Genomic DNA, 21,194 nt, shown 5'->3' with positions numbered 1-21,194 from the left:
CCCGTGGCAACCTGCTTCGAGGTCGGTCGTGTGCTCGCGCCATTTTATTGATAAAGACTACCGAGAAGGCTGCAAGAGAAAGCTCCTCCGGTCAAGCGCTATTCCCACAGTGTTTCCGGAATACCCCTCCTACTTGCAGGGCGGTGACTGTCCCAAACGAAGAAAGCTAAGTCGGCAAGAAAACGACGAAACACAATCAGATCGACGTTCCAACCAGGAGCGTGCCAATGAGAATGACAGCCAACATGCAGATGACAGGTCTGATCGAGTGGATGAGCCCCCGGCTGAAACTGATCCCGAGACGGAACCATCGGAAGAGACGACAACAACTGATCAAGAAAGCCAAACCGTGCTGAACGTTGCCGCAATGCTTGAAGAAAACAAAAGGAACACGCACCGCTTGCAGATGAAGGTGAACAGACTAAATTGCTCGATGCAAAAACTTCAAAAAAAGTGCGATGAGTTGAGCAGAAAAGTTCAAGAGTTTGAGCAGAATAAAGCGGTACAAGCTCTCAAGAACATCTTCGCTGCAGCAGACCGAGGGGACAAAACTGCCACTTTTGTGAGACACCAAATAATGTCGTTTGGAAAAACAAGGCCCAGCTATGAGGAGCATGTTCTCCGTGAGTGCGTCCTTTGGAAGGCATGCTCAAGCAAGGGATATGAGCACGTCAAGGCTCGGAAACTGTTCAAGCTGCCATGCCGTAGCACCCTCCGAAAGTTTGTTGGGCGTTCCACCGGAGAAGTGGGCGTCACAACTCTAATCAAAGACCGTCTACGTGCCGAATTTCAGGCATTGAAAATTGACCAAGAAAGGCACTGCTCTCTCATTATTGATGAGATAGCGATACAGCAGAAAGTCGTGTACGACCGTCAAGTGGACAAGATTTTCGGACTAGTTGACATGGGTATAGACTCGTCCGAAGCATCCAGTTCAGGCACGCCCCAAGTAGCAAACAGGCTGTTATGTTTTGTAATTCGCGGGCTTTCGACAGCCTACATTATCCCTGTCTGTTATTTTTTCACAAGATGCCTGAGGAACGACGAACTGAAGAAAATGACATTGAGTGTCGTGCAGACCATTGAGGGCGCTGGATTTCACGTCACGAGGATTGTCACGGATAACCACAAGACGAATGCCGCGCTCTTCAGGAGCATGTCAGAAGACAAGACACTGCAGCATGTAATCGCACATCCTTTTCGGGAAGACGACCCTTTATTCTTATCGTTTGATCCCAACCATCTCATAAAAAATTTGAGAACTAATCTGCTGGAGAGAAGCATGTTTGATGGAGATGAGGAGATCCAAGGGGGTCTTTTCCTCAAAGAACTATACGACATCCAGAGTGGCCTTTTGGTGAAGCCGGTAAGGTTTCTGACACGGGCACACGTCGACCCCAGCAACCTCGAGAAAATGAAGGTGTCTAGAGCAACACTCCTATTTTCTCCAGTGGTTATTGGGACTCTTGAGTACCTCAAAGAAAACCCCAGCTGCCATGAAAGGGCGCCTACTTTCGAAGGCTGTGGCGCGACCGTCCGCTTCATGAGAGCCATAGGGAAGTGGTATGCTTTGCACAACATTGGTGGGTGGACCGATTGACATGACCAGGAGCAGCCCTTCATAACTACAGATGATGAAAGACTGTCGTGGCTCGAAGTGGACTTCGTTGAGTACATGGAACATCTAAGAACTTCCGGCGATGGTGCACGCAATCGCTGTATGACGAAAGAAACATATGAGGCGACTATGATGACGACAAGGTCCACAGTGGCCCTCGCCGAGTACCTTCTTGACAACATAAAGTAAGTCTATTATTCACATATAAAATTTATAGCAATATTAGTAACCGTATGCATAATCTCAATTCCTTTCATATTCTTTCCACAGCTTCCGGTACGTCCTAACACGCTGCTTGAACAGCGACCCCGTGGAGTCTCTTTTTAGCTGTTTCCGGCAGTTCAACGGTGGAAACGACAAGGTGGACGCAAGGACCGCTGTATTCACTGCAGAGAGGTTGTTGAAGGTATTTGAGCGTGACTACGATCAACAAGTAGTAGATTATTAAAACACTTTTTTTTTGTCAGGTCGGAATCATCGAGGCAGCAAAATCTGGAAATGCGCCAACAAGCTACGATGCCCAGACTTCAGTGCGATCGTCCGCTCCCCAACGTCCTGACGACAACCTTCCACCAGTCATAGAGATGGCAGCGAGGAGGCTCATGAGGGAGCTGAGGTCACCGGACGTTTGTGATCAAGTGTCAGAAAGCCTGGAACTCGCTCCACTAGCCTACGTGGCAGGCTACATAGCGCTTGCTTGTGATGAAAAGGTGAGCCACGTGTTAATATAGTCAGCACCATTAGAAAAGATAAAAAAAAGTTCAGTGAAGATGTTGAGTGGCCACATATTTTATTCACGTGAAGAGCCGAAGTGTTTACTTGAGCGCTTTCTAAAGTTTCTTTAATTTGTCTTAGGTCACCTGTCCTTCTTGCAAGACACTACTTCATCAGCCTCGCACAACGGACAGCCCCTTCAACTTGCTTAGAATTCTCGATCGTGGAGGACTAACGTATCCGACGTTAGATGCTCTTTGGGTGTGCAAGATCACCTGCAGGTTTGTGCAGGACGTGCTGCAGTCCTCTGATGTCAGGCGAAGCAGTCAAATATCGAAGATGTTACTCGCCGCGTTGCTTCCTTGCATGATGTCGTGCCCACTGATGTGGTGCAAAGAAAGGGATTCCCAAGAACATAGCAGGGAACTTTGTGAATTGTTTCTGCGGAAGCTGCTCAGGCCACTCTTGGCTAACTGGACTGGAAACGTCAATGACTCCCTCGATAGATATATGAAGCTTTATCACAAGCCACTTTCACGAAAGGTCTTACGGTTGTAAGGTTGTGTTTCAACGAACACAATTCTCGCAACGTTATTGCGGTGATTACGTTAAAGTTTTCCGCATAATAAACAGATATTTTCATTTCTGATTTGTTTTCTTCTCACAAACTGCATCCTCACGGAGCACACGAGAGCTGAAGTGGCTCCGAAAGACGGGGCCAGGCACGACACGCTAGTACGATCAGATAAGGCACTGGGGGTAGAACAGGCGCGAAAAATCCGCGCCATTGAAAAAAAGAGGACGAGGCTGCTTTTTTTTGTAGGGTGACACAAGAATAGAAGAGTAATGGCCCATAAAAATGTCGCGTGGAATGGGTCTACCGAAATCGAACCAAGAACTAGGAAGGGCACTGACGTGTCGTGCCGACTCAACCCGCAAAGCACGCAGCCGTCGGCCAAAAGCGGGCGCACATAGCCGCGAGCGGCCGGGAGGATCTCCCGGTACCTCCGCCCGTCACGCTCTCCAGCGCCCTCACCAGTAACGCGGCGAATAACGCAACTAGCTTGGTATCTTCCTCCGGAGGGCGCATCGGCAGGCCGGAGAAGGGAGCGCGCAGAAAGAAGATCCAGCGGCCGTGGTTGTACTATCCTTTGCCATCCGAAATAGATAGGTATTGCAGTCTTGCAGAGCCACCAGCCACATCTCATCACACACAGACAACACATGAAAACTTCACGTCGCCACTCCTAGGACTAACATCTGCAAATTTTCCCCCTTACAGCTGTCTATTACTGACTGGAATTCCTTCCCCGATAACATCGTAACGATAGAAGAGCCCAGCACGTTCCAAGCCGCACTTGTCGCTCTTCACAACATGTAGTCTAACCTAAAAGTTATTTTTTTCTCTGGTCATAGCGCATTTTATTTTATTCCGAACTAAGTCCTCTTTTATGCGATGGTGGCCACAGCTTAGATTTCTTGTTTTTCAAACGTAGAATGCCGAACACAAATGCTGGCGTCCAAACAGTTAGTAGAGACCAGTGGTGGAGACGTTGCCTGTGCTTTGACACACTGAATCAGAGTAAACAAGTAGTGCTTAAAAGGTTTTTTCAACGACAAGCCCCAAGTATTGCAGTAAGTTACTCAACGTCCCTCTTTCAGATGCCGAGTGGACACCAGGTGAAACTAAGCTGCTGCTGGGCTATTACGAACGCTAGTTCCCCCAAATTGGACTGCTCAAAAAATTTAAAAAGAAATGTGTATTCATCAGAATCTCTGAAGACCTGCAGCACATTCTCAAGTCACAAAAAACGCCAGACCAGTGCAATAAGAGGCTGAAGACAATACAAAAACGCAAGCGAAAAGCGGTCAGCTATAACGGCCGTTCTGGTGTGGGACCTGTTGGTGTTCCCTACGATGATAATTGAGAGTTTTAAGGCACAAAATGCAACTCAGGCCAAAGTGCACCTAACTAGGCTATATATTTTATTCTTTTAGTTATGTCGCGACTTGACAGATATGTGTGACATTAGATCTTCCCTCATTTCTGTCGCCCAAACGAGGTCTGCTCGAGTGAGCTATCCTAATAAAAATAAATTTTGTTGTCAACTTAATGCTCTTGTTTGACTGTTTGCCAGCGTTATCACTTGTTTATCGGCGATTTCGGCGTCTTTGCTTGTCTCCAACAACCACGCCATTCCCGGAACTCCAGGTAAGCGCTTAAGTTTACCTGAAATTACTTCTGAAATTGAACACTAGATTTGTTTCTAATTTTTTTATCTGACTCTATATTTATTTTCAGGTGCATACACAATGGTAGAACTTGAGCCTCCGTCTTGGATTTAAGACGGTCAGTGTGCTTGGCCGAGAGACAAAGAGAAAGGACGAGATTGGCAAGGAGATGTAGTTCTCCAGGAAAAGATACAAGTATAATGCACAACATAATTGTCAAGAAATGAAACGGCGAGTGTGACCTATGTTTATATTGTTAGCAGTACTCATGTTAAGTTTAATTATCAAGTCACGCATGTTGTCAATTCGTTTTTACGAGTCTTATGTGTCATAACGCAAGTATCTAACAACTTTGGGAACCCATTTTGTTTTCTCCTGTTATTTTTATCTCTTCTATGAAGGAACATTGAGTTTGCTTCAGTCGTGTTGAACTCCACTGGAGTGACAGAATTGTCTAGAATTGAGCGTATCCAAAGAAAATTTATTAAGTGTTTCATGATAGTCATTTACAACCCAGCATATTGTACGACTATAATAGAATCTGTAATCCGATTTGATTTGAAAGGAAAACAGCAAAGCAGTAATTTGCGTTTGGCTCACAAGCACTCGTTGCCCTCTTTTTTTTTTTTTTTCGAGGTTAATATGTCTTGTTGCAATGCTTGAGCACTTTTTTAATACAATAATGTGGAATGCAAGGTTGCAAACTTGGAATTTCGAGGGTGCTTAGAGCAAGCAGATTGCATTATCATCATAAAAAGATGATCTCTGAAACCTCTTTAGTGACTTTTTAAATCTTGACTACAATTAACATACTCTACCTCCATTTCATTATTTATTTATTGACCTTAGGTAGGTAGTAGATGAGGGAGGACTTATATTCATATTTTTATCACAAGATAATTGCCGACTGTGTACCGGAAGTTAGTGCTTCCCCTGTTCTTTTCTCCAGTAAGATGCAGTGAGGAAACAGAGGTAAGATATCTGAGAGTTATTAAGCCACCTTTGGCACATCTTCATAGATAAAAAAAATATAGAATTTATAAACTTAATTTTTATCACAACCAAAAAAGAAACATGGTGCTGTAAGGAAACTATAAGAATGCACAGTCAGGGAGCTTCAAACAGTACAAATGACTTCTGGGATCTTCAGCGTGACATTCTTATACAATTCATAGATGATTTTAGTTTGATATGGTTTTTCTCAGAAAATACTGTATGTAAATCTGAAGTAAAATAATGATTGAGAGCTGTTTTCATAGAAGTTTTGTTTTTAGCAATAAAAGGTAGAGGTTTTCGGGGCATCAGAGATTGTTCAATGGTATCCATCTCATCATACTTGCCACACGTATATTGCCAGACCTGCCACCTGCTCCTTTTGGTGCTCATCGCAAGAGGGCGCAAAGCCTGCGGGCTCTTCGGGAGACAACATGCCGCTGAAGGCTCCAGACCCATCAGACATCGAGCAGCCAGGGCCATCAGGCAAGCAGCGACCTGGTTCTCCTGCTGAGGTGGACCCTACATCCTGGAGCTGCTCTATGCAAGGATCACAACACTCCAACACCAAAAGAAAGCTGCAATCAACAAGACATTGTCACTTCAAAAGAATGGCATCCTCACAACAAAACTGACACAGTGCATGACTCCATGCCAGCTCAAAATGCTAGGGAGAAAGTCAACGTGGGGACAGAAATGGGACAATGCAACAGTAAAAAAGAAACTCAAACTGTGGCTACCTTGCGGAAGCAGTGGCTATGCAGATTTAATATCAGAGTCGTTTCTGCTTCCCTCTGCTTCCACACTTCGTGGCCGCCTCAACACCTGCAGTTTACTCAAGGGATTCTAGATGAGGTTTTTGAACAGCTGTCTGTGAAAGTGAGCCAAATGACGGACATTGAAAGGCACTGTGACCTCACCATGGATGAAATGCCGCACAGGAGGCTTCTTTGGGCACTCCGCCATGCCAGAGAAAGATTCAAAAGCAACACAGGCCTTGGTGTTTATGCTGTCTGGGCCTGCATCCAGATGGAAACAAACTGTTGCCTACTGCCTCACCACTAAATTATCCGACCCAAAGATGTGTGCTGATGCAGTAAAAAGCATCATTGAGAAGGCTAATGTGATAGGCCTTAAAGCTTGCTGCTTGACGAGCAATGTGGGCTCCCCGAACAGAGGTGTGTGGAATGCCCAAGGAATCCAAAGCGGAACGAGTTGCCTGAATTACAAATGCCCGTATCCCGGAAATGAAGAAACAGCACTGTACTTCATCTCCTGAAAAGGATCAGGTCAACATGCTTGAAGTTTCAAGTCATCACAGCAGATGACATTGTGGAAAATTTTTAGTTGCCGACAAACAAGGTTAACTTCCAGTTTGCTCGACAACTTGCTTGCCGTTCCTCGGAAAGGGAGCTTAAGCTGGCCCCCAAGCTAACACCAAAGCACTCGAACCGGGCTAATTCTCGTCAATGAAGGTGATAGTTGCCATGCGGGTCCTCAGCCGAGACACGGCAGCTGCTCTCTGGTACCTTGTTCAGCACGAGCACTGGAAACGACAGGCGTTGACAACGGCATGGTGTGTCGACAATGTGAGCAAGTGGTTTGATGTGATGTCAAATCGATCTCCATAGATGGCACTCGGCCAAGCTCACTTGGAAATCTAAGAGAACGCGATGAAGTTCTTGAAAATGAAAATCCCCCTGCGTCGGAACCTGAGGATGACCAAAGGAGGCCCCCAGATGGAGCCTTATAAGCCGTGGCAATCTGGAGCAGTGCTCTCAACAACGTGCGTGCTAAAGCCGCACGAGGTGCTCTTCCAAGAGGACTACTTTGTAGTCGAGAGGCAGTAGAAGTGAAACTCCATCGGAAAGATGGCGACCCTTACCTTTGGGTTGTCGCTTTTAACTGTGCATGCCAAGCGAGTTTCGAGAGAGCATCATGACGCTTCCAAAATGTCAAGGGTAAGGTTTGTATAATATTACCAGAGGGGCAGTGTAAGGATCGACGAGGACCTGCGGGTGGGCCGTTAGTACCAGAGGGACTTGGCAGGTAGGAAAGCGTTAGCATAAACACTTCCTGTGGTGGGCGGCCTTGAGACAAGCATACTTTACGACGACGCAAGGATCGGAACGCACGTTTTCTGCCGAGAGAATCTGAGCGTGCGTTTCGGGCCGGGAGAATGCGATGGGCTTTGGCTGGCACCGTTTACATCGGTGTAGTCTTTCTCGCCCCCGTGTTCGGGGGCACGACAGAGCGGCAATGTCGGACCGCGTCTGGCAGAACAAATGACATGATGGCTCAGTTGACACTATCCACGACAGAACGGCAATGTCAGACCACTGTCTGACGACTCACCTTCGGAGTTTTAGATAAGTTTGCTCGCATCCGAACCCACCTGACCTTTGGCCGCGAGACATACGCAGATCGCGAAGTCTTATCCAGGAATATATGCAATAGCCCCATGGTGAGAAAGTTAGCCAATTGGATGTGTCCTTTCGGCCAGTGGGAAACGCCTGCCTGACAAAGCGTTGAAGATTCATTGGTCCACCAGAAGGGGATGGGCCAACGAGATATTTTTAGTGGAAACGCAGCAAGTGAGTTGAGTTTGTGCTGAAGCTCGAGAGCTAACACTCTGGAATCGAGCCCGGTCGTGGGATTCCGAGGGACTTTTGTTCCCGCAATCAGGACGTAATCCTACAAGCAAGCCAACTCCTGAGCTTGGATAAGCTAAAACCCGAGCCCCTCTTTCCCAACCCCATACAGGGGAAGTTACCTTTGTGCAGTATTGTTTCGTTTATCTATTTTCATTCACTATAAAAGTATTAAATTGTATATTGAAAAGTAACTACCAAGTTCAACTGAATTAGTCGTCGACGGCCAAGGGAAGCTACTTCGTCTCCGACAACCCCCCCCAGCTGCCCAACCCGAAGTTCGTCACCCCATCCAGACCCGGGAACCCGGACGGCGCTAGGTGACCAGCAAAGAACCCGTACTAGCAGCTTCTTGGCTCTGCAACAAGCTTGAAAACAAGCTTCAGCGGCATAGCGTTAGGCCTCATGACATCACGGTAGAGTAGTAGGTGCTCGCTGCTCTCAGGTTTCAAGGCACAGTTGCGAGCGACGAGAATATCGCTGTTCATCACTGCACGGCGAGCCGTGTATTAGCGGACATAATGAAAGCCATTCTTGGCTGCATCGGTGCAAGATGGATGCAGTTCCCGCACACGTGCGAAAAAAGAAGGCCAAAGCAAAGAGGAAGTTCTTCCAACACTGCAAATTCAGGGGTGTGATTGGTAAATAGCTTTGTGTCAAAGCAGTAGCATTCTTACAAAGCCGAGGCCTGTTCACAGAGTATCGTTTAGCTACATATGAACACAAGTCACCAGGATATGGAAGCCTTGATCGCAGCACAAATGTCCCGGACTCGCAATAGTAAGTCGTCGCAATGTAGTCGATCGTGGTTCAACGGAAATGTGTGAACGAGCCTTAAAAATGGGGGATCTTTTTCAATGTGCTTGCTCGAGAGCTTTCCCTATATTCTGCTCAACCTTGAGCTGAAACTAGAAGCGGCCTCCTTCAGCACAAGCCCAATGCCTTCTGTAGTGCTTTGGCTGCGTATACAATTAGGGGGAAGCGAAAACACTTTTTACCGCTCATCCTGATCATCGCCCAACCAGTGACAGCATTACCAGTGTTTGTACAGCAATCTTTAGCTCCACATGCTACAAGCTGTGTTGCACTAACACACTCGGCTACCAGTCGCCCCCAACATATAGACTTACCAATGTGGTTGCACCGATAAAAGCTCTTGCAACTCAAAATTAAGAAACCAGTAATTTAAAGCCAACTGCAACACACTTGGCCCATTTACACATTTGCACTTGCCACAACATGGCGCCAGCAGTGTTGTTTGAACTTGTGGTTGTGTATTTATAAACTGAACACTTTGACATGGGTAATGAAGATGCCAAAAAAATGTTTGCGTTACAGGGTGCATCGATGGCACACAGATCGCAATTCGGGCTTCCTCGGAAGGCAACCCAAGGTTCTCCAAGGCTGCCTACTGGTGCCGGAAGAGCTATTGTGCACTTCATGCTACGGTAGCATGTTAGTTTTGTTTCAAGGTGCACACTGAACTTGAACATTGTTTGCATGCAGGAATGGCATATGCTTGACTGGAAGCGCTCCCTCAATGAAATCTAAAAAAACTCACTACTGTTTATCAATTCACCACGACAGCCGTTGTACAACTCTGATCTGAAAAGCTAGTCTTTGTTCTCCACCTACGACAGTAAGGAACAGCTCACATATATTTGTCCACTTTATTCCATTTTATGTGTCCTCCTCCAAAACAATTTTTTTACTTTCGCTACACACCACGGAATCTTTGACATCCATACCCTATGAAAAACCGCTAGTCTCAGAAACAAAAGAAAAACAAGTCGCATTAATCCCCTCAATTCGCAGCTAAAACATCCAAACCAGTTGATCTGGTGCTGATTAAATGCTGCCACTGTTAATGTGGCGCCAGGCTGAGATTGGCAGTGCACATGTTGTACTCTGTACATTATTAGAATTTGGTTGTTCCTGAAACTGCCGTTATTAAACACAGGCCTAAACTCGGAAATTTGGCAAGGCATTGATTGTTACCGAGTCAGAGCCGAACGCTGTCACAGCGCTTGTGTTAAATCCAGAAAATGCATTAGAATAATGTAACCACGGTAGTATTGATTCCTGTGGCTATATCAACACCCTGGTCCTCACAACTATGTCAGCAAGCTTTGAAAAAAATGAACTGAAAAAAATTTGTATGATTTTGTTTTTGAAATTATGTTGCAGTAAAGCTTCGGGCTCAATAGCTTTGTGTACAAGTATATAGCAACACGTGTGTTAGACGTCAGACTGCAGAGGTAGCGTATATACTCAATGACATATAAGCAGATGCTTAAACGCTCGCAAAACTAGTTCCTGCAGAAGAATTTGGTGTTTTTGGCGTAGCAGCAATGGAGGCCACAGTGCAATAAGACCGAGGTGTGCATACGTGATGATGTTCAAAGATCCTTCAGAAACTGTTGCTCAGTTTGGGTTACACATGCCAGTTTTTAAAGTTCTCGTAAAAGAATAATGCTTTTTAAATATTTTAAAACATGCGTGTATGAAACACGAAGTTCATCACCAATTAAAAGTGTAATATGACACGGTATGTGTTCATTAAAAAAGATGGGAGAAAAGGTGCAAAGTAGCTAATGAAACTGTGGACAGACTAGTAGAATCTGAACTACGCATAAATCCTTGGAACAATGGTAACAACATGGTTGTTTCTCTTTCCTTAAATGGTTACTCTGGAGCTACTTTGGACGTTTTCAACTGGACATATTTTTGGCTTCAGTATTAGAAACCGTGCCGAAAGCAGCGGTTTCATTAGCAGAATAATATTCAATAAATATATAATTGCATACAAACGGCAAAACCGAAACCGAAACTACTTTGGACCGCCATTTTATCATGATATCAGAAATGGTACAAACATTACTAGTATGTGAACAGCCGTGCACCGTGCAACCCGTCGTGCGGCCGCTGTCGAGGTCGTCAGCCTGTCGAAATGGAGTTAGAAACCAGCTCTTCATCAAGCTCGTCCAGGTCTAGCGATGCAGTGGGAATGCTGCTGCTGGACTTTGAGGATGATGGCTCGCCGTTCGAGTTTGGTCTGCTGGCATCACCACCGAGAGAACGGCCCCCCAGCGTGTTCCCGATGTGCCGCCATGTGGACCCAGATGCCGTTTCTGAAGCAAGATGGTATGGCTCAATAACATTCTTCTGAAAGCCTTTTTTTACCACCGGCTCAGTGTCACAGTTTGAAGCACTTTTTTAATCGTTTGGATCGACCTGTCAGAGCAGGAGTGGAAATGAAAAATTGGCGAGTTTTCGCGACACGTTAGAGATGATTGTGATTGTTTCCAGATTCCCAAGCCTAATGTCAGCTTCAGGTAATTGCCGCTTATTTATACAGGTCCTCCTGTGGCAGTTGTCAGCCGACGCTGCCTGACGATAATCTCTGCTGCTAAGAGATCAAGAAATCAAAAATAACGATTTGTTTCAGCTCATCTGCTTTCACAAAGATCAGTTGAAAGTCCACGCTCAGCTCATGAAGCACTTCAGGCCCATCCATCTCAAAACTAACGATGTAAATAGGCACGTATTTAGAACCCAGATTACCGGACCTATGCAATCTAATGTTTGCTTCCCTTTTTTCTTTTTTCGCATTGCTTTGTATGGGGTGGTGGACTAGGAGGTGCGTAGTAACAGCTGGGGCTCTCGCAGTTCTGTTCTAGCTTTGCAAGCAACCGGGGTTACACATCCAGAGTATTAGTTTTAGTGACTCCTCAGTTTTTGTACATATTTATAATAATTAGTATCTAGAAATGCTGAGGAGTTACCAGGTACCAGAGCATTTTGGAGGCTTCCATTTGTCGACTCTCAACAAATAAGTATGGTAGTGGACTTTTTAATTTCCCCTAGTAATATAAATAATCTACTAGGAAGCTGAGATACACAGCATACAGGATATTGGTAAGCTGGGCATGGGGATACTGCGGAACGTCCAGTCGACACCGGTTACCTGGTTGTGTCCTCCGGAAGATTCGGGAAGAATTTCCATCGCCTGGCTACACACTTTTTTTCTCGGGCATACATCAGTACACCTGCCTCACACTTTACCGTTTCCCAAGTGGGTTATTGGCTTATGTGTTTTGGACACCATCAAATAAGTTTACTGCTCACAACATTTATTTCAGTTCGATTACATAAATATTTACATCAGAAGCTATAATCAGTGCCAGAGAAGTGTGTTTGCAGAGCATACACCAGTCAACCAATGTCATTCAGAGCAAAACAATATTGTCGCGAAGTTATGCCTTCGCAGCTTTGTTGTTTCAGTTTTACTTTGTTTTCGGGCCACTACTTGGGCCCCCAGTGTAGTCGGCTGCTGGCTGCCGCGAGGCGGATAAGGGTCTTCCCTCAAGGTAGTTTCCAAAGAACCCAGCTCTGGGTGTCAAGTGACACAGTCCGTGTCTTTCGTTGACATGCTTACGACTCCCTGGTCCACGAACCGTTCGTCTTAAAGCTCTGGTCGTCGGCAGTGGTTAACCGAAAAGATCCAGGTTCAGGGAATTTCGGAATGGGTACCACGTGTTGAGTAGGGTTTGTTTTTGGTGCCATAGATTTGTTTTGTTGCATATGCAGTTGCGTACTTGCTTTTGGTTGTTGATTTTTTTTGTGTATGCGCCTGGTCTTGTTATCCTGACTTCGTACTCGCTTTGTCTTGTTTTAACTGATCTTTTGAATTTGTTCAAAATGTTTTTTGTCTTGTGTATGCGCTTGTTTCTGTCATGCTGATGTTTGATTTAGGCTCCGAGCCTTTTGACTGGTGCTAAGAAAACCCTCTGTGATTGGTCACCTGGATAGCTCCAGAATGCTGCTGAACCCAATATAAGCAGCCGCCAAAGGCCCGCAGAGGAGTTGGCTCCTGGACACCAAGCCTTGAACATCACCCTGCAGCAACCTGCACGTCCGACCCCCCCCCCCCCCCCCCCCTTTCGACTGTGGAGTCTTCCACCCACCGACTCTAGAACTTGGCCCCCCTTACGGCTATGGAGGAGTTGGGCTCGCCCACCCTTTGTGTGGAGCTTGGTTCGTAAAGTTTGGCTATAGTGGGGCCCCCCACTGAGGGTGTGGTCAAAAAGGGTGGCAGGGGAAGTTGCTAGAGCTCTAATATTATTCTACCAAAGTAACAGTTGTCCTAGTGTACTGTAACAATTATCGTCAAGTCAGTTAGAAAATAAATCGTTATTTGGACTTAACATTCGAGATCATCAATGACGTAGAAGGCCCCCGGCACTCCCTGATTCTGTATGGATCATGGACTCGCTCCGAGGGCCGTACCGGAGTTGAACTTTTGGCCAAACGGCTCACTTTTCACCACAGTGGACAAATGGGGAAGACCCAATGTAAAGGTATCAAGGGCAGAGGTACCTTGGCTTGTCTTCGCCAGGGTCAACGACCTCAATGTTTGCCAAACCAGGCAGTTTGCATGCAGCCAATTTGCAAATAGCCCCCATATGCAGACTGACTGGTTTGGCTATGTCCGCGAGGAGGTGGCTGCAACGAGGGCAGCCATGCCAAAGCTGGGAGGACCAGGTAAAGTCGTCCGAGCCGACGAGGCCCTCTTCCGCTCTAGGAGAAAAGCCAATGTCGGTCGGCTCTTGGTGCATAACGGCTTCGGACTGTGGAGAAACAATTTCGACAGCAGGATCTGCGGCCCATGGATCTTTGGCACGATTGACGTCGACACTAATGAGCTGCGGATGATAAGGGTGCACAAGCGGGGCACCCTGACCCTTTGCAGAGAAATTTGGAGACATATCGCGCCAGGAATGACGATAGTCACCGACGAATTGGCAGCGTATCAGAGGATCCCTGCACTCATGGATGGAGCCGGGGCATCACTACAGTACACGCACCATACCGTCAATCATAGGAGGAACTTTGTGGATCCCAGGAGGGGCGCCCACACTCAGAAAATCGAAAACACCTCGGGACCAGCGAAGGCTCTCCTGCTCCGTAACATGAAAGGATGGTGCGGTCGGGGGGCCAACACACAGAGAGGGAGAGCGGAGGCAGACCGAATCCTGCAGACCAACCTCGACTGGTGCTAGTGGAGGTCGCTAACGGTCTCATCAGGTGTGCCGACCCCTTCCTCCGCGTGGTCGATGCCATCGCCCAGTTATATCCCCAGAGCTGAAGGTATGGGCACTTCATAGTCACATATACATTTTTTGTTCACCTGCACACCATATAATTATTGGGGACAGCGATATCCATGGCATCCAAATCACCAGCTTTCTAGAACTACACATAAAAAGTTATACTTCCGAATATGTAGCTTATCGGCCTACAAATACAATGTACGCTAGAAAAAAAAGTTATCGCTTCAAGTGTAATCTTTTGTCAACTTATGCACACCTTACACAAAAAATCTGTTAGTGGTTTCCTACAATGCACACGAATCATCATGCGAAAGCAAAGCGAGTTGTGCAAAGAAATAGCGCCCCGTGACTCCTAAATATTTGAACACGAAAAAAAAAAATCTAGCGCGGGAAGGCACGTTATTAAAATTCACTCTCCTCTCCCTCATCCAGCTTCTAGTCGCTTCACTTTCTCCATTGACGCATAGACGTTTCCAACCCTTATCACCCTGGCGAAAAATGCCCTGACTGGGCTACGGACGCAGATGCAGCATATAATATTTTGCGGAGGAGGACTCGACTCCGAACGCATCGCACATGGTGGATTGTATCCAAGATGGCCGCTCTCTTCATTTGTTGAGCGACCAGCGAGCTCAAAATTGCGAGTCGTCTTCCCGGAAACGCGAGCGTCCTCCACCCCCTCCTTCCCCGTTGAGTCGCGAGTTGAGACCTCCTCGCCCGATCGTTGCCCGCTGTTCGCGCCGCTCACATTACCCTCACCGCAGAGAGCATGCACGCCTGTTGTGCAAGAGCATTTGTTTATTTTGTGGCCGCCAGAACCAAGCGCGTCAAGAATGTCCTGCATCTGGAGCTACGTGCTTCTCCTGTGGTCGTATGAGACATTTCGCCAACGTGTGCCAAAGTCGTCCAAGTGGCGACCGTGATCACCGTCAGGTGACCCTTCCTGCGGGACGGCGTGCCTCTGTCCGCAACTACTACCAGTGTCGGCGAGCAGAGCCTGGCCCGACAAGCACCCTCGTGCAAGACGTCGTCAGATTCTCGGATGACGACGACGACGACAAACTGCGACCCAGCGTCTACACGGTGGGGTTGCCCGGTGGTCGTCCGAAGCAACGACCTTGTCCTCAGCGCCGGAGCTTCACGGCCTATGTGGAATTCCGGTCGGAAGCACCACTCCAGTGCTACCGCATCGATGATGCTGCTTCCACAACAGCAGTTCCAGGACATGTAACCGAGGCCGAGGTCCCACAGCCACTGTCTACGTTCAAGTTCGTTCCCCAACTCGTCTGGTGCCTGCAGCACTTCGTCGTCGGCTATACCAACAGCCCAACGTCCGGTAAACGCTTCCGGCAACTGCCGTGCACCAAGGGTCCTCCCTAGAACGAGGTACCCGTGCCCGAGCACCAAGCTGCTCCGAGCTCCAAGTCCGACAGCGCAGCGCCAACAGTGCTGTCAGCGGTGCAAGTGTTATCCAAGTCATCTTCAGAGACTTCGCCACTGCAAGAGCGTGACTTTCACTGGCTGCCGGAATGATTTAAGAACGATTTAATGAACTGGTATGACACCAGCCCCACACTGAAGGAACTTTTATATTAATGGTGCCAAGTGCATAGAACTACACGACACTGCTCATAGCCAACATCGGTGAATTTTATTTTTAACTTAGTGTACTGGCTCAGCGCAGCCTTTCCAGTGTGTATTTCTTCGCAAATGTTAATTGCGACATGTCTTTTCAGTCATTTTTTTTTCTTTTGTCATGTTTTTGACATAGAGCTTGCCAGACAGTCATTTCAGTCAGCATTTCGTTTTTCAGTGCATTTTTCTTAAACTTCCTTCCAACTGCCCTGCAGTTTGGCATTGTTTTTTTGTCCTTCTGCCATTGTTTTTGGGGAGAGAAAGTATATATATTCTTTCTTTTTCTCTCCAAGAAAGGGAAGAATATAAAGAATTATTTTTTTTTAAGAAAAGAAAAGATGTAGTATTTTAATTTTTCGTTAAACCATCTACAATAGCCCGATGGTGCCACCAACCACCATTGGCGCCCGTGTCTTCAGGCTTGCACCCCCTGGCGCCAAGCCCCATGTTGTTTACCCCTGATTAAACGGAGTACGGTTTGAGGACTCCAACGAGTCAGACTTCTCATTCTCCCGGGGCTTTTCCCGCCCCCCCCGGACTCCACCGGTCACCGCATCTCATCAGCGTGCAAAACCCTCTCAGTTCCGCAGGCCCGTGTGAGCTCTGCTCTTCTTTTTTTTTTTTCACGGGTTCCCTATTTTATGGCAACGAGGTTAATTCCAACATTTTGGTGACGAGCGATTAACAACATTAGGCATGTGGCAAATGTTACAGGCATGCCGTCATGCATGAAAGTTGTTCCATATGTTCACAAACTGTTTGCATTGTTCTAAAAAGCGAACCTCGTATTTCAGGCATAAACAACTAAGCACTCGACAAGCACACGGGCCATGAAGGAGTGTACAACCGCTGTGTCCACGACATCCTCGTTGGGGACAGAGAGTGGCTCTCCAGGTCAGTAGATAATTGCTTTAGAAAACTTAGCTCTACTCTTCTGGGAGTGAATTTAGTACATTCGCACATTAATCAGAAAAAATAGAAGCTATATAGTGAGTAATCATGATGCCAGGTACACCTGCACACAAGCGCTTTGTCGGCATTACAACGCAAAAAGTGCTTCTCAGGAACTTGCAGCATGTGTCACCCACAGGCCACACATACAACCTGGGGTCCTATCATAGCATGTTTGTCAGGTTCGCACCAAAGTCTGTGGCATTAACAGGCCCTATCATGCATGCAAGGCTTGTTTTCCGTAAACTAATTAGGTACATATGCAAAATGCAAGTCGACTGTTTTTTCTTGCAGGTCCCCTATGAATGCTCTTCACTGCAGACAATATTTCTGCTTCAAAACCAGATTGGCTGCTCTGCACCACAATGAAAACTCTGGAAGGGTTCAAGCTGTGACGCCTAAAGGGCAGCGAAGCAAAGGATGCAGAGAGGGAAGATGGGGACTGATCGACTCAATGAAGTAAAAAACCCTCCCACCTACGGTGAGTATCATACAATTTCGTTGGCAACGTAGATACTACGCACTGCACAGCATCGTTCCGAGGCAATTTCAATGCTGACTAGAGCCTTTTAGTTCCTTGACATAAGTGATGGGTAACATCGTTTACCAGTGCTTGCCCTAATTACGGCGTACGTGGGCCAGCTGTTGTTCGAGGCTGCTGCGTGCTGCAACCCTCAGAGAAGCCTTGAACAACAGACCCCGGGGGAAGCTCCTGGGTGTGAATGCCGCAAGAGCAGCAGGGAAGCAGGAGAAAGCCCCGTAGAATAGAAAGAATCGGCTCAATATAGGCTCTATAAACATACAGGGAGGTAGGAACAGAATAAAGTGGAAGGAGATTGGTGAACACTTAGAGGCTGAAAACTTCAGTGTATGGGGTAGCAGAGACCCACCTTAGAGATGAGGAACCACCATTTTTCAAAAATCCCGTATTTGGGTGCCTTACATATCTAGGCACCTCTCTCCGAAATATTATAGCATAATTGAAACTCAAAGTATAAAAAAAAACGATATTTACGTCGCGCGGAACGCGCCTAAAATCTTGCCGAAAGAGGAAACCGACGTCGAAATGCGCGCCCTCCGCGCTCCGCCGGTGCGCGCCCGTTCGCAGCCATTTTGGTCTCGTTCGAAAGCTTGCTTCTTTGTCTACATTTTTGGCGCCATTAAAAATGGCGTCCACCCGGGGAAAGCACAGATTACCGCGTTTCCCCGGAGAAAGAAACCGAGCTAGCGATTGGCTAAGGAGCACGGGCTGCAGCGAACGCTGTCGCTATTGGCCGAAGCGCATGCCTCCTCTCCTGAAATATCTCCTTCTCCTCTCCTTCCTCGCGGCGCAGAAGGAGCCGAGAGCAGTCGAGCAACACAGTTGAGATCGTTGTTTGTCATCTGCTAGCGGTTGCGTTTTGGCTTCAAGCACGTTATTTTTCGGCATCCGCCTGCTTCGTTTAGCTTGACGTCTTTAGGAGACATCAGTAGCGATCGCGATGCCTAGCGTGAAGCGTTGAATGCAGCGTGTGTACGGCAAGCGGAAGCGTCGGGCGTGGAACAAGAGGACTTTGCTCACATCGCCAGCCGCGTTGCTTGAGATGGACATGCGGCAAGTTCAGCTGCCAGCAGCTACAACGTCTTCCGAGATGCCCGCCCCTGATGTGAGCAATGAAGGAGACGACGGCTTCGGCCCTGGTCCGTCACGACTCGACTTGCATTTCTACACGGCAAGCAACACTGCCCAACGTGCGGCGCGGGCTGACGAGTTGAAGGAGGATTTGGCCGCGAAGTCTGCCACGGAATGGAAGTTTGACCTCCTCAATGTCTCTGTCGAGAATGAAGAGACAGATTCCGGCACGCAGTTCGTGATCGTCGATTTGAACGTGCTGAACATGTTCTTCGCGAGCACCAAATGTGGGCAGTGCGGATTGGCCGTGCCTACGCTCGAGAAAGCCAAGGAGAAAGAGTACGGGCTGGCTGTGAAGTTGGTGCTGATGTGCCCGTCAAGTGGCTTCTGCGAGAAGCATTTTTCGTCGCCCAGAACTCAAGGGGAGGCACGGATTACGCCTTTTGAGCTCAACATAAGAGCTGTGAAAGGGATCCAGTCCATTGGAAAAGGGTCCACTGCGCTCTCCGACTTCTGCGCGGCCTTGAACGTTTCTCACAGAGGCCTTCACCATAAGACGTTCCAGCACCACTTGCCGACAGTGATGCCAGCCTGTGAGCTGTCAGCAGCAGCTTGTGAAGCAGGAAGTGTTGAAGCTGTGAGGTCAGAAAGTCTATGCAGACTTTCTGAACCTTCTGAACAACATTGACGTCATGTATGATGGCACCTGGAAGACGCGGGGTAGCATGTCTCACATTGGTGTGGGCTGCATCGTGGAGCTATACACCGGCCTGGTGATCGACCACATCGTCCTCTGCAACCTCGGCTTGGGATGTTCACTTGGCCCAAAGCCCGAAGAGGAAAGCTACAGTGCATGGTTGGTCGAGCAAAAGCCAGACTACAAAAAAAACATAGACTGCAAGTTGGGGCGAATGGAGGTGGAGGCAGCACTCATCATGTTCAGGAGGTCCTTTGAGAAGCATCGTCTGCGCTACACAACGGTCCTCTCTGACGGAGACAGTAGGACGCATCATGCTCTTACAGATGAAGCTGTCTACGGGTTTGTGGATATTTAAAAGAACGACTGCCTCAACCATGTCCACAAGCGGATGGGATCAGTCTTGCGGACGCTTGTTGACAAAAAGAAGGCTCAAGGCGAGGTGCTCGGAGGAAAAGGCAGGCTGACACAAGAAAGGATAAAAAAGATAACCAACTACTATGGTTATGCCCTTCAGAGCCACAGCCACGACGTACCTGCGATGCAGAAAGCTGTGCAAGCCACCCTTCGCCACATGTCGTCCACCGACGAGTGTCGGTGGACGACATAGCAACAAAGCAGTTGCCAACAACGAGCAACCCCGTGGCCACAAGAATGTCGTCCCAGGATTTGTTCAAGAAGCACTGGAACCAGTGTTTGCCAGGCTTAGCGACAAGGACTTGCTCCAGCGCTGCAGTGATGGCAAGACGCAGAACTTGAGTGAAAGCCTGCACTCCGTCATCTGGGCGCAGGTCTTGAAGCACACCCATGCATCACTGTACAGTGTACAGAGGGCTTTTGCTGAAGCTGTGAGCGTCTTCAACCAGGGAGTGAGGAAGACAAACGAGAGCGTGGCTAGCAGCCTGGGCTACACGGCTGGCACTGCCCTCGTCAGGAGGAGCACCGAGAAGGACAGTCGGAGGCTGCACAAGGCCAACAAAGAGTTCTCTGATGATGACAGCATGAAGAAGAGACTCTCCACAAGGCACAGGGCAGGCACAGACCAGGATTATAGTCCTGGGCTTCTCTGAGAGTCAGCCACGCTCATCGCCCATTCACAAGCTGGTGTTTTGAAGACGCCCCCTAAAAAAGCACTTCTTAGGGCTAAAGCTATTTTTATTATGATATTTCTTGGTACATAGAACTGGCGGTTCATTATTAGCCATTGTTATAGCCTCTATTGTATGTCTTTTGTTCACTTTAATTTTTTTACATGATTGTATGGCGCTATAGAAATAAAAATAGCTTTAGCTTGTATGACATTTCTTTAGGAAGCAATTGATACCTTTTTTTTCATTAAAATTTTAATAAGAAGGTTTTCAAAAACTTTTCATGAAATTAGCTAAATTATATTTTATTTTGTTAATAACTTTTCACAAAAATGTGATATCTGAAATCTGATAGCAGTTATGAAATCAGCGCAATAAACTGCATGCCTGTGCCAAAAATCGTTGAAATAGGCCAATAAACAAAAAATAAATTTTGAGAACCCACTTCCTCCCTTAACAGCTTAAAATGCTGCGTTTAGCCTGTTTTCTTTCCCTGGTTCCCACTCTGTGTACTGGAGACACGCCTGACAACACCGACCTAGTAATCAATAACACAAAACATCTACAGAGCAGCAGACATGAGCATATTGGCTGCAATTGTGCTAAAACATGTTTTTATTCAATTGCAGATTCTGGATGAAATCAAGGAAAATGATGACTGCACCAAGATCAGCCTGCCACACTCTGCAGAGTCTTGCATAAGCTTGGGTTTGCACTTAACCCTTTCGGCCCTAGCGGTGTCAATTGACGCCACAAGCTAAAATTCGTCCTGGCACTTTAAAAACGAAACCAGAACTGTCAATTTTTTTCCCGAGCCAGTCTTTAGGAATGCCTCCTGCCATCGACATCAGTACTCACGTGATGGTATCGCGCTGGCGGCAAGAAAGAAA

General features: G+C 47.3%; 1 non-coding gene and 1 pseudogene across 1 annotated transcript; both read left to right on the top strand.

The window, feature by feature from the left end:
* The first annotated feature begins 367 nt into the window (after positions 1-367).
* Positions 368-2,957, top strand: LOC115327593. The gene is made up of 4 exons (XR_005715356.3): positions 368-1,803; positions 1,889-2,024; positions 2,086-2,328; positions 2,474-2,957. It is a non-coding gene; the product is annotated as an uncharacterized LOC115327593 (transcript).
* Positions 2,958-16,958: 14,001 nt separating this feature from the next.
* LOC120839635 lies at positions 16,959-21,065 on the top strand (annotated as a pseudogene).
* Positions 21,066-21,194: the final 129 nt, after the last annotated feature.

The sequence above is a fragment of the Ixodes scapularis genome, unplaced genomic scaffold (genome assembly GCF_016920785.2).
Source record: "Ixodes scapularis isolate PalLabHiFi unplaced genomic scaffold, ASM1692078v2 PGA_scaffold13__105_contigs__length_92229423, whole genome shotgun sequence".
Classification (NCBI taxonomy): Eukaryota; Metazoa; Arthropoda; class Arachnida; order Ixodida; family Ixodidae; genus Ixodes; species Ixodes scapularis.
Note: the sequence above shows the minus strand (reverse complement) of the source record. Positions and strands in the feature narration are given on the sequence as shown.